Raw genomic sequence first — 14,119 nt, forward strand, 5'->3', positions numbered from 1 at the left:
TGAATAAGTGAAGTGAAGATGAGTGTTCAGTGCTATGGAATGCAGTGATGTGGTAAATCGCTGTGTATGTAGTCATATGATGGCGTTTATAGGATGGTTCTTAAGATATAAAGTATGTTATTTATGTGTGAGGTTACATAGTTACATAGTTACATAGTTAGTACGGTCGAAAAAAGACATATGTCCATCAAGTTCAACCAGGGAATTAAGGGGTAGGGGTGTGGCGCGATATTGGGGAAGGGATGAGATTTTATATTTCTTCATAAGCATTAATGTTATTTTGTTCCAGGAATGTCTCTAATCCTGTTTTAATAAAGGTGTATTAATAAATCAGGAGTGTATAGAATATGGCCAGTGAATGTTTTCCCTGTGAAGCTGTTGTGTTGTAATAAAATTGGTGTTAAAAGAAAAAAATATTAATGTGGTATTAAATTGAACTATTTGATGATATTTCATAAATTTCTTGTTTTCACAGTAACACAGGGTTGATGCCAAAAAAATAAAATGCATCAGGAAATGCGATTAATTGTCTGATTATATTACAGGAGTAATAAGAGAAGAAATTTGGCCAAGAAGAATAAAATAAGATATAAAAAAAATTAAAAAAAAGTGATCACTATTTAATTGATAAATATTACTTTAGGCATTTAAAATCAAGCTAATGGTTTACTGGATTATAAACAATGCGCATTGGAGATAATTATTTTAAAAATTTTGGAGAGAGCTGTGTACACTTTTATTTTTTACATTCATGGTGAGAATGTGGGTCCTGTGTGTTGTACGTTCAGTATTTGTAAATGTCGGTATTGTTACATGTTACATGTTTCTTGAATGTCTCTTGATGTAAAGTAACACAGTCAGTAACAAATGTGATACTAGACGTTTCATGGTGACTGACCAGAACTGGGGAAAGACAAGAAGCCAGACTCAAAGGGGCGGTGACTGGTGCCATAGAGGTTTGGGAGGGGTAAGGTGGGGTTTACAGGGAGCATGACAGCCTCTTCTTCTTCTTCGGATCTGGTGTAATTTTGTTTTTCAGGGGATATATGTGTATGTGTATATATATATATATATATATATATATATATATATATATATGTGTATGTGTATATATATGTCTACTGTTTGAAATTGAGTATGTTCATAGTACCTGTATATACAATGCCCCGAGGGTGAACCTTCCATTCCTTTTGTATCATACCTGAATGCCCTGTAAACCTCCTGGGAAGAGACCTCACATGTAAACTCAAATTACATATCACTGCATCCCCGTCCAAGTTACATGTCACGTCTGACCTCACACCCATAGTCACACCTGCAAGGTACTGTCCTGCTGGACATTATCCTGTTATGTCCCCGGCCCAGGTCCCACCTGAGGTAGACCCCATTGTCTGATCACATGGCAAACCATGATGTGGGACACATTGACTGTACACCATACAAGGCAAGACTCAAACCAGACATTCTCCCAGTCTACCAAAAATAGTACCCCTTGTCACTGAAAAAAATTTAAGGTATCCCCCCTATGATCAAACATTTCCTACAAACTTGAGTTTTAGAACATACTGTCTCTCCCTACTGCACTCCAATTAATCCGGTCCCCAAACCCGATGGTACTGTTTGTTTTGTACAAGACCTGAGAGCCATAAACAGACTAATTGTGCCTATTGCCCCTATAGTTCCTGATGTCACCCGACTGTTGTCATCAATCCCAGCACAGGCAACTAATTTTTCTGTCCTCTTTCTGAAGAATGCGTTCTTCTCGATCCCAGTGGACAAAGAGACCAGACTCCTTTTTGCTTTTTCCTTTGAGGGACCACAGTTAACCTGGTGTAGAATGCCCCAGGGGGTATGCTGATTCACCAGTTGTGTTCAGCATTGTCCTCCAAGCCTTTTTAAAATCATGGCACGCCCCCCAGGGTTCTGTTCTCCTCTAATATATTGATAGTTTCTCTGAGGAGGCCTGCCATGAGCATGGTGTTGTGAACAGGTTGAATATCTGGGTTTTGTTCTGCCAAAAGGGAAAAGGGAGTTGAGCAAGTCTAGAATTCAGTCTGTAGCGGGCCTGGTCACCCCACACGCCCAGAAGGAAATGCAATCTTTCTTGGGTATGATTAACTACTGCAGGCAGTGGATTCCCGACTGCTCATATTATGACAAAATCTTGAGAGATGCTACCCTGTCGGACAAACCAGATCTAATCAAATGGTCCTCATAAATGTACAAAGCTTTTAATGACAAGTCCAGGGCTAGGCCTCCCAGATTACAATTTGCCTTTCCACATGTATGCACAAGACAATTGTAAAACCGTGGCGGGTGTGCTGACACAGTTTCACGGAGGTAAACTACGTCCTTGTGCCTTTTTCTTAAAGGTGATGCACGTCTCCATACAGGGGATGCCGGCATGTCTGCGAGCTCTTGCTGCCTGTGCTGTGATTGTTGAACAAGCTACCATCCTCACTTTAGGACATGACACTACCTTGTACACTTCCCATGATGTTATCTCTCTCCTTAAAGGCCTACATACACAACACACGTCAGCACAATGGCCCTCTGGATATGAGGCAATTCTCCTCAGTAATCCATCCTTGAAAATTGTGTATGCCTCCCCTACATCTGGCCCTGCTTCAATACTCAACACACTAGTTGGCCTGAAAATTCATGATGATGTAATGCCGTACATACATGACTACTTGCAAGTCATCCACACTGACGCCTCACCCAGACCAGACCTCTCTTCAGTGCCCATACCTGATGTTCCAGAAGTCTTTGTAGATGGGTCATGCACCCGCCCCAATGACAATGTTTACCATGCCGATTATGCTAATGTCCAATTACCTGACATTGTCCTCAAGGCCCAGTTCATCCCCTATAAGTCCGCACAAGCTGCAGGACTCATCGCCCTCACTAATAAACCTGTCACCATTTACATGCACTTACCCTACCATCACAATTAGTCATCATTAACTGCAGGACGCACACACGTGGGACTGATCACATTTCAAAGGGCAATGCTCTAGCAGACCACACCGTCAAACTGGCTGCTACACAACAACCTGTCTCACTGATGTTACCAGTAGTGTTGAGCGGCATAGGCCATATTCGAATTCGCGAATATTCGCGAATATATGGACGAATATTCGTCATATATTCGCGAATATTCGCATATTCGTTATATCCTCGTTTTATTTTCGCATGTGCGAAAATTCGCGTATGCGAAAATTTACAGATGTGAAAATTAGCATATACAAAGTTAGCATAAGGTAAAATTCGCATATACGAAAATTCGCATATGCTAATTTTCGCATATGCGAATTTTCGCACGCCAGTCTCACACAGTAGTATTAGAGCCTTCTTTACACTACACAAGCTGGAAGCAGAGAGGGGTGATCACTGTGATGTGTACTGTGAAGAAAAAAAAAAAAAAAAAAAAAAAAAAAACGAATATTCGTAATTACGAATATATAGCGCTATATTCGCGAAATTCGCGAATTCGCGAATATGCGATATTCGCGAATAATATTCGAATTGCGAATATTCGCGAGCAACACTAGTTACCAGTTCTTACACCTCCTTCCCTCGAAGACACAAAAACTTCTTCTCTCTCTCCAGTCCTCTGTTCCCAAACAAGAGGAATATGATTGGTGTTATCTGGTATTGCAGAAAAATCCTGTAACAGGATTGATCTACAAAGAGGGGAAACCATATATACCCCAACACAGTGCCCCAGTCTTTATTGCTCATTTCCACAGAGTAGGCCACAACAGCATCTCCACCACACACACCCTCCTCTCCCAACATATTTACATCATGAATTCAAAACAACTGGTAGACGACTACATCAAACGTTGCCTTGTATGTCTCAGGAACAACCCCAATACACACCACTGTGTACAACACCAACACCTGCAGTACCCCACAACACCTTTCACTCACCTACAAATTGACTACACCCACATACCAAAAGGGAAACAAGAAAATGCCCTGGTCATCATAGACATGTTCTACAGATGGCCTGAAGTATTCCCTACCGAGAGTGAAGATGCAAAAACCACTACACAAATACTCACACAACACATCATCCCCCGATGGGGATTTTTACTTGTAATTGAGTCTGATCAAGGCCCAGATTTCACCTCCAAACTAATTAGGGAAACCTCGAAGTTATTGAGAATAGACTGGAAGTTCCATGTCCCATATCATCCACGATCCTCAGGGATAGTAGAAAGAATAAATAGAACAGTCAAGGACAAAATAAGAAAGGCCACAGGGGGCACCTTTGAGAAGTGGAAACAAGTCCTTCCCATCATACTCGCAGAAATTAGAATGACCCCCCATAAGACTTTAAAACTCTCCCCTTTTGAGATTCTCATGGGTAGGCCTTTCCCGACTCCATGGGCCCAACAACCACTCATAACAGAAGAAGGGGACCTCGACCAGATAAGGGAACAATATGTCACAGACCTCATCCAAACCCTTGATAAAGTTGCCTGTAATTCTGCTTCTCTCCCACAGGAACCAACACACCAGTTCCAGGAAGGCAACACTGTCCTGGTTGAGACTCTGTCGAAAGGAAAGAAGCCCGGAGACTTCACCTTTGGACCCCCAACCACATTTTGTAGCCGTGACGAGGACGGCGGTCCTCACGGAAGACAGCCCTTCTTGGATCCACGCCTCTCGGATCAAACTCGTCCAACATCACCCAAAGGAGGTAATAACAGGGGCAGAGAGCCCTGACCTTGAAAGCCTACCAAAAGATGTACCCGCTGATGCCCTGGCCTTGTTCTGGCAGATGGTCGAAGAAACTAATTCTCATGATGTTTGCATTAATGACTTTATTGACTTTGATTCACCCCACAATGACTCTGCATAATGAATTACAGACACACCCAAACAATAAGTTCCTGAAACATCATATAATGTTAGCACAAAACCTCACTGCGAAGGATTGTTGGATATGCACCCATGCCCCTGTGTCTGCCCAAAGCATGCCCTACTTTGCTATCCCTGTGCCCTCATATGAATTATTGCAGGGAGACTGTTTTGACATGCTTGCTGACAACGAGACACGATATGCAAAGAACTGGAACACCATAGTGGGAATTCCTATAGTAGGATGGGTGGGGCAGCCATGGTGGCAGGGAAACTTAAGCAGCCCAGGCGTAGGACCACAACAAATGTTGGCTTTTATGGTGGGTTCCTGGGTAACTCGAGTAGTCACACATAAACTAGACCTAGGAGCGATCCCCACAGAAGGAATATAAGTTAGTTTTAACAAGACAACCGCAAGTACTTATCTTTTTTAAACCCAGCCAGATAGAAAGGTACTTACATGACCCAAGGTGGCCAAATAATACCCTCTTTCCTCAGGCTACTCAAGATGAAGACTGCTATAATATAACAGGACACCAACCATGCAATGACACATTAGAATACCATCTTACTGATCCAACATGTAATAACCCAGATGTGAGCTACTGCGGTAGATTAGGACAGATACCTTCCTGGTGTTACTTAACAAATGCCTCTAGACTCATTGACATAGTTAATAAACTTATCAATCAACATTCCTCTTTCTGGGAGCTCCCACGAGACATCTATTGGGTATGTGGTAGACAAGCCTACAAGTGGTTGCCGGTAGGGGTCAAAGGCGCATGCACCCTAGCTAGACTTACCCCCTCGACCTTTGTCATATCCAACAACGACATTGACATGAGAGCAGCTCCTAAACACATGTTATACCGAAGAGCAGCAGATAATAAAGAAAGGGAAAACGGTAGGCCACATGTTGTCCAAATGGGAATAAACAACAAGCTTTATAGCTCCATTTTTATATACCCAATGGTGATGCAAATGTGGGATAAGTTAGTCGAAGCCACTGACTACCTCGATGACCAAATATATGACATTTTAGAAATTACTAATATCTCTGTGTCCGTGCAAAACGAACTGATGATAGTGAGTAACCAACACGCAATAGTCCTGGACTATCTCACAGCAGCCCAAGGAGGGATGTGTCAAATCATAGGTCCTACTTGTTGCCATTACATAGACACTTCAGCAACAATTCAGATGCACCACCAGCTTGAGAATATACAAAATTTGAGGGACAAATATGCCAAAGACAATGAAATCAGCAAGGATAAGTGGTGGGGGGATACCTTTTCAATATTGAATCCCGCTACCTGGCTTAAGGGCATAGGAGGATGGATAGGGGGCATTCTGCAGCTCATTATACACATTACTGTTATTGCCCTCATAGTATATGTATCAATAAAACTTATTTTCTTATGTATGAAACGCTGCAAGCCAAGACCTGCTGCAGATACTAAAATCCACCTCTCCATCTCGTCAGACACCCAAGTCCCTCTACTTCACCGTCACTCAGCAGAGGGCTATACTGCCTACATAAAGACTTTTCAAAAGAAAATGGAAAACAAGAAAAAACAAGTTGTCTAAGTGACAACTGGTTTTAAGAGGGGATAAAGAATGCAAGGATCCTGATAAATTTGTATTTATATACAGATCTTTTTATTCCTTGTATGACATATCATAAGTTCTTCTTTCTAGTAACCGCAAGGCATAAGTTACTCCAATCCATATAAGGGTACAGACCTTAAGTCACGTACAGAGAAAGGAGCAGGAACGGTGACCTTGGGGGAAAAGCAGTTAAGAACGAGAGGTTTGAGAATGGAAACATGAAAGGAGTTAGGAATACCAAGAGAAGGAGGAAGATGAAGCTTGTAGGAGACAGAGTTGATTTGACATTTGACTTTAAATGTTCCAAGGTAACGTAGACCCAGCTTGTAGCTAGGAACATGAAACCGGATATATTTGGCAGAGAGCCACACTTTGTCACCAGGAGCGAAGACAGGAGGAGTTCTTCTCTTTTAATCTGCATGTCTCTTCATACGAGACGAGGCCTGTAGGAGCGACTTTTGAATCTCCTTCCAGATAACGGAGAAGTCCCGGGTTACTTCATCCACGGCAGGAACTCCAGAAGAAGTGGGAATGGGGAGAGGGGGCAGAGGGTGACGGCCGTACACCACAAAGAATGGGGATTTGGCGGAGGATTCAGAATTTTTGAAATTGTACGAGAATTCAGCCCAGGGCAGAAGGTCGACCCAATCATCTTGGCGGGAGGAGACAAAATGTCGCAAGTAGTCACCAAGAATCTGGTTTACTCTTTCCACTTGTCCATTGGATTGGGGGTAATAGGAGGACGAGAAATGTTATTTCATCTTTAATTGATTACAAAAGTTCTCCCAAATTTTGACACAAATTGAACGCCTCTAACCGAGACGATATGCGTGAGAAGACCGTGAAGACGAAAAATGTGCAGAAAAAATTGCTTCGCCAACTGTGGCGCAGAAGGAAGGCCTGGAAGCGGAATGAAGTGAGCCATTTTGGAAAAACGATTAACGACCACCCAGATGACGGTGCTGCCATGGGATGCAGGAAGATCAGTAATGAAATCCATGGCAATTTGGGACTGTGGTTGCTCAGGGACGGGCAAAGGAAGGAGGAGTCCAGCAGGCTTCTGGCGAGGGGTTTTATCCCGGGCACAAACAGTACAGGCCCGAACAAAATCAGTAACGTCACCTTCTAGTGTAGGCCACCAATGCAGACGAGAGATGAGCTGAATGGACTTTTTAATGCCAGCATAATCAGCCAGGTGAGAAGAATGCCCCCATTTGAGGATCTTGAGGCAAAGGCGTGGAGGAACAAAAGTCTTTCCAGGGAGGGGGGGGTTTGCCCCAGTGAGGCTGGAGCAGAGGAGAACAGGCACTCAGGCGGTATGATTTGCTGCAGAGGGGCTTCAGACTCGGAGGCATCAGAGGAACGAGAAAGGGCGTCAGCTCTGACATTCTTGTCAGCGGGACGGAAGTGTATCTCGAAGTTGAAGCGGGCAAAAAACAACGACCATCTAGCCTGGCGAGGATTCAGACGCTGAGCGGACTGGAGGTAAGACAAATTCTTGTGGTCAGTGTAAATGACAATGGGGTGTTTGGAACCCTCCAATAGATGTCTCCACTCCTCGAGTGCTAACTTGATGGCCAGAAGTTCACGATCTCCAATAGAGTAGTTCTTTTCTGCCGGAGAGAAAGTCTTTGAGAAAAAAAACACATGTAATGTTACGTCCTGTAGCGTTTTTTGGCAGAAGTATGGCTCCGGCTCCGACTGAGGAAGCGTCTACTTCCAGGAAGAATGGTTTAAACGGATCTGGTCTGGACAGAACTGGTGCAAAGGCAACGGCAGCTTCGAGGCAATTGAAGGCCTCATCCGCTTGTGGAGGCCACGACTTAGGATTAGCATTCTTCCTGGTCAGAGCCACAATAGGGGCCACAATGGGGGAGAAGTGGGGAATAAACTGTCGGTAATAGTTGTCGAATCCCAGGAAGTGTTGGATAGCGCGGAGTCCAGAAGGACGTGGCCAATCCAAAACCGCCGACAGTTTATCTGGATCCATTTGAAGCCCTTGGCCAGAGACTAGGTAACCTAGGAAAGGAAGACTGTTGCATTCAAAGAGACATTTTTCAAATTTAGCGTACAGGGGGTTTTCACGGAGTCTTTGGAGCACTTGATGGACATGACGACGGTGTTCCTCTAAGTTGGAGGAAAAAGAAGGATCAAGATGTCATCCAAGTAAACCACAACACAGGTATACAATAAGTCCCGAAAGATCTCATTAACAAAGTCCTGGAAGACTGCAGAGGCGTTGCAGAGCCCAAAGGGCATAACTAGATATTCAAAATGTTTCCTGCAGAACCTGAGTCCAAGAAGGCCATTGCTGAGAAGGAGGAGTTGGCAGAAGGAGAAATCCGCACAGGTACAGTCAGACGTGGAGAGGCTGAATTCACACCAAGTGTCGTTTCACCCTTGTGAAGTAGGTGCGTGCGTTTCTCCTGACGCGGAGGGCGGATAGGACAGTCTTTTAGGAAATGTTCGCTACTAGCACAGTACAGGCCTAATTATTCCAGGATAGCTCAGAGGCGAGGGTACGGAACTGGATGGCATATTCACCCACAGAAGAACTCCCTTGGACGAGGTTCAGCAAAGCAGTCTCGGCTGAGGAAGCCCAGGCTGGCTCCTCAAAAACACTACGTACTTCTGAGAAGAAGGACTGGATAGTAGCGGTGGCGGGATCGTTGCGGTCCCAAAGCGGTGTGGCCCATGACCAGGCCTTTCCAGAAAGGAGACTGACCACGAATGCCACCTTAGACCGTTCGGTAGGGAATTGGTCCGACATCATCTCCAGGTGTAGGGAACACTGGGACAGGAATCCACGGCACTGTTTAGAGTCCCCATCAAACTTGTCCGGTAGAGACAGGTGGAAGCTGGAGCAGCCAATCGCTGCAGGAAATGCAGGAGCTGGCGGAGGAGATGATTGCTGTAGTTGCGGCAGAAGCTGTTGCAGCATAACGGTCTGTTGAGTCAGCTGCTGTCCTTGCTGCGCGATCTGCTGTGATTGCTGGGCGAACACGGTGGTTAGGTCAGCGACACTAGGCAGCGGGACCTCAGCGGGATCCATGGCCGGATCTACTGTCAGTATCCGGACTGGTATGCAGCGAGGACACTGGAGGTGGATCCTCTGTGTCAGTGAGGTGATGGCGTGGGCCGTACCAGGGGAACGGAATCTAAGAGGTTACTGGTTTTCACCAGAGCCCGCCGCAAAGGGGGATGGACTTGCAGCGGCAGGTAACCCCCAGGTCGTTCCACCAGATAGCGACTTGACCCCACTGACAGCTGAGACAGGTGCGGTACACAGGGACAAGGCAAGAGCAAGGTCGGACGTAGCAGAAGGTCTGGGCAGGCAGCAATGGATCGTAGTCAGGGGCAACGGCAAGGGTCTGGATACACAGGCTCGGGATACACAAAACGCTTTCTCAGGGCACTAAGGCAACATGATCCGGCAGAGACAGGAAGGGGAAGTGGGTTTTTATATGAATGGGTGTGATTGACACTGATTGGGCCAGGCACCAATTAGTGGTGCACTGGCCCTTTAAATCTCAGAGAGCCGGCACGCGCGCGCCCTAAAGAGTGGGGCCGCGCGTGCCGGGACGTGACAGCTGGGGAACGGGACAGGTGAGTGGATTGTGATGCGACCCGCGGGCGGGCGCGTTCCGCTACGCGGATCGCATCCCCGCCGGCAGTGACAGTGCAGCGCTCCCAGTCAGCGGGGCGCTGCAGACAGGAGAACGCCACGAGCGCTCCGGGGAGGAGCAGGGACCCGGAGCGCTCGGCGTAACACGTACATCCTGTTATTCTGCTTCGCTTGACTGCTGACGTGTAACTATTGTACAATTTTGTCATTTCCTCATAAGATGTAACTAAGAATTGGTAAAAGTAAAGCAGAGTGTTCTTAGACGGTATCCTGTGTGCATGTATTCTTTCCACACCCGACAAGACGCTCTCCTGGCACCAGTACAAGCCTTAAGCCAAATTGGACCTGGTACTGAGTAGACAGAGAACCAATCAGTAACAATCACATGAAATATCACATGGTATAACTCTTAAAGAGATAACACATATTATACATTGGAACATATTTACAATGGGGAAACAAGGGCTGGGGACACAGAAGGAGACTGTCTGACAGGACAGCAGGGGTACGGGGTAACATATCCCTTACTGGGCCACCACATCGGTTTTTATATAAAAAATACCGGCAAGGTGTCTAAACTACCGGCTGTGCCTGTAAAATACTGGCCAGGTGGCAACACTAAGTGTGTGACATGGTTGTAATAATTATTGGGGAGATTTAACAAAACCTGTAAAGAGGAAAAGTTGACCAGTTGCCCATAGCAACCAATTCGATTGCTTCTTTCATTCTTAACAATACCTCTGAAAAATAAAAGAAGCAATCTGATTGGTTGCTATGGGCAACTGGACAACTTTTCCTCTTCACAGGTTTTGATGAATCCAGAGCTGTATCTAGCTGCTTTTGTGCCCGAGGCAAGAACAGAAGATTGCACCACCACCTCCATTTGGGCTCAGGCAACCCCTCAGAAATGTTTTTGCGGGCCACCCCTACTGAATTATTTATTGTTATGTTTCTCACAAATGACATATTCACTAATCATTTTTCATAGGCCACTTTAAAAATGAAGAAAGGAATCTGTTGCTATGGGCAACTCAGCAATCTTTCCTCTGGACGGGTTTTGATAAATCTCCCCCACTGTTTAGAACAACAGGTGCTGCATGGAGATCGCTGGGGTCCCAGCAGCAGGACCTCCACGATCAGACATTTTATCCCCTGTCCTTTAGATAGGGGATAAGATGTCTAGGGACAAAGTACCAATTTAAGGGCCAGTGCACATCCAGTCCAAAAGTTGATCCTTTGCAACCGCATGACCCCTAGCAAGTTCACTGCATGAGACCCGTTCATCAAAAAAAGGCTTGTGCACGGACCTTGCTGGGTGTCCTATGGTTGCCTTGGCAACTGCACCACCCAACACCAGTTGCCTCTCTCGGCTCCGCATTGTGCAGATCGAGCAGCTTTAGACACTTAAAAAAAAGAAAAAAAAACTCATGTAATTTACATTTTACTAACACTGTTTTTCACACACAGAAATAAAATAAATGAGTCGAACAAGTTAAAGAACAGTTTAAAAAAAGGGGAACTTTATTTATTATTTATAAAAGTGTTTGTGTAGGGATTTTATGTAACCTCCCATCACTCACAAAGAGCGTACAGTAACTAACTCAGGACAGGAAAAACCTCCAGAGGGGAGGAAACCTGTAGGGAATCCATGGCTACTGTATTGCCCTTCCTCTGGGCATACTAAAGGAGGTTACCTCTAGAATTTGGGCCAATGTGTCTGTGTATGTTCGTGATTCGAGGGGCTGTGCCTTCATCCAACTTCTTGCTGTAGGTCCGGAAATCTAGGCCTTCATCCAACGTCTTGCTGTAGGTCCGGAAATCTAGGCCATCATCCAACTTCTTGCTTTAAGTCCGGAAATGCTACTCCACATGCTGGAAATAATGCATCTAAGATAGGAAAACAAAAGAGAGATTATTTACATGTTTATTATAGAAATGCACATGGAACTGCACTAAATCCTTTTGGACACAACAATGTGATACTTACCAGTCACAGTCATGTTTTTGACTTCACATTCCCGCGTCCCTACAGTGTCCAGCACCGGCCCCTCACTGATGGAGAATGAGCAGGAGCAGTGTTATATCTGCTCAGTGCTGCTCTCTGGTGGACAATGGTTATGACATCACATGTGTGACACGCTGTTACCTCCTGGGAGTTCTATTTGAGCAGTGCTGCTCTCTGATTGGCTGAAAATCAAAAAAGCTTTCTAATATATTCTGTATGACTGTTATCTAAGTTATTTAGGGAAATTTTTTATTAAAATGGCGCTGCTTCCTATGGGTGTGAAATATTTGTTTCTCCTAACCAGACACTCAGTATTTGTAATATCAATTGGTGGCCCTAACAGCCTGGGCCCATAGGTTTCTTACATAGATCAGTGCAGCTCCAGCAGGCTCAATGAGCAGTGAGCAGCGCTAGACGCCGGGACGTCTGATGAGTGACGTCCCTGACGTTGCGGTCTGTAGCAAAGGATGTCACTCGTCAGACGTCCCGGCAGCCATTGATTTAAAGTGGTCGTGGCTCCTGCTGCCAGTTCAAGATCAGACACCATGGCCCTAGATTGACATACTGCATCAGTGATCCCCTGTGGCTGTCCACCTGTTACAAAACTACAACACCCAGCAGACCCTGAGCTGTCCTAAAATTCCCAGGGCATGCTCTGAATAACGCCACACATTAATTGTGTTTAATCCCAGCCTAAGCCTAGGAACAGAGATAATTTTTGTTTGCGTTTTTTTTGGGAAAAAAAAAGAAGAAAAAAAAAAAACACCACAAAAACTGCCCCCCCCCCTCATTTCTATTCTTCCAAGATGCCATCTTTGTGGAATTTTTACCAAAAACACTGGGGTGATTTATCAAAACCTGTGCAGAGGAAAAGTGGTTGCCCATAGCAACCAATCAAATTGCTTCTTTCATTTTTGAAAAGGCCTCTGATAAGTGAAAGAAACAATCTTATTGGTTGCTATGGGCAACTGGTCAACTTCCTCTGCACAGGTTTTCATACATCTCCCCCGATGTGTATTATTATTATCATTATTATTATTATTATTATCATTATTATTATTATTATTATTATTATAGGCAGTTTTTTGGGGGGCTTTTTTTTCTCTCGGCATTCCACAGATTTGATACCCTAAAAACACCCTAAAATGATGAAAACACCATTAGTGTCTGGTGTTTCATGTTACCCTATTGATTCCAACCTAACATGTGCCCACAACGAGCATGGTGTTTTTTTATGAGAAACACGCCAAGTGTAATCCCAGCCTAAATGATTGTTTTCACAACAGCTTGGAACAGGCTGCAGGCTGTGCTATATATTTGCATTGCTGCGGCGTACAGCACGTGCCACATTTATTTGGCGGCTTTCTGATGGCAAATATGGCTTTTTGCGCTGGCGAATGCAGCGGGCACTTACTGGGCGTGGTTTCCTAGGTGCACAGTTTACGCACTGATTTATGACTTACAACTTTGCGGAACAACCACTCCGGCCGTGACCAGACTGACCGAGCTAACGCTAAGGGCCTGGAGCCTTAAGTGAAGGGCCACATGGGAGGCGCCTCCAGCCCGGGGAGTTGTTGGAATAGGGGTTAATAAAAAAAAAAAAAAAAAAATGATAGATATCAAATGGTTGTTTTACATACAGCGGGTGCTGATTGGTTGCTCACCTGTAGCTGGGCAGATGTTCCTGGCCAGATGTTCAGCTGGCATGGGATTGGTCGCTGGGCAACGGCGGGAACTCGCTTTGTTTATAAATAAGGATGCTGCCCCTGGTTCCAGTCAGATGCCGGCGAGTCAAGCAAAGAAGAACCCCCCGCCCACCCTCCCTTGTTTTCTTAATGTTCCTTTTGTCGCGGTCGGAGTTTGTTAAGCAGGGTGTCACCCAGCTAGGCTGGGCGGACAGGTGGTAAAATTCACATTGGTTTAATATTTATTATTGAGTTTTTTATTATGTTATGTTATTGGTTTTCTTAATAAACGAGGACCGCGGCCTGTTTATCCAATTTAGTGTG

General features: G+C 45.0%; 1 long non-coding RNA gene across 1 annotated transcript; it reads right to left on the minus strand.

Annotated features, from left to right (window-relative positions):
* Window positions 1-11,584: 11,584 nt before the first annotated feature.
* Window positions 11,585-13,744, minus strand: LOC130332563 (uncharacterized). Its single transcript, XR_008875250.1, has 3 exons — window positions 13,574-13,744; window positions 12,093-12,292; window positions 11,585-11,992 (listed from the first exon to the last, which is right to left on the minus strand). It is a non-coding gene; the product is annotated as an uncharacterized LOC130332563 (long non-coding RNA).
* Between the last annotated feature and the right edge of the window lie 375 nt (window positions 13,745-14,119).

Source organism: Hyla sarda, chromosome 1, assembly GCF_029499605.1.
Source record: "Hyla sarda isolate aHylSar1 chromosome 1, aHylSar1.hap1, whole genome shotgun sequence".
NCBI lineage: Eukaryota > Metazoa > Chordata > Amphibia > Anura > Hylidae > Hyla > Hyla sarda.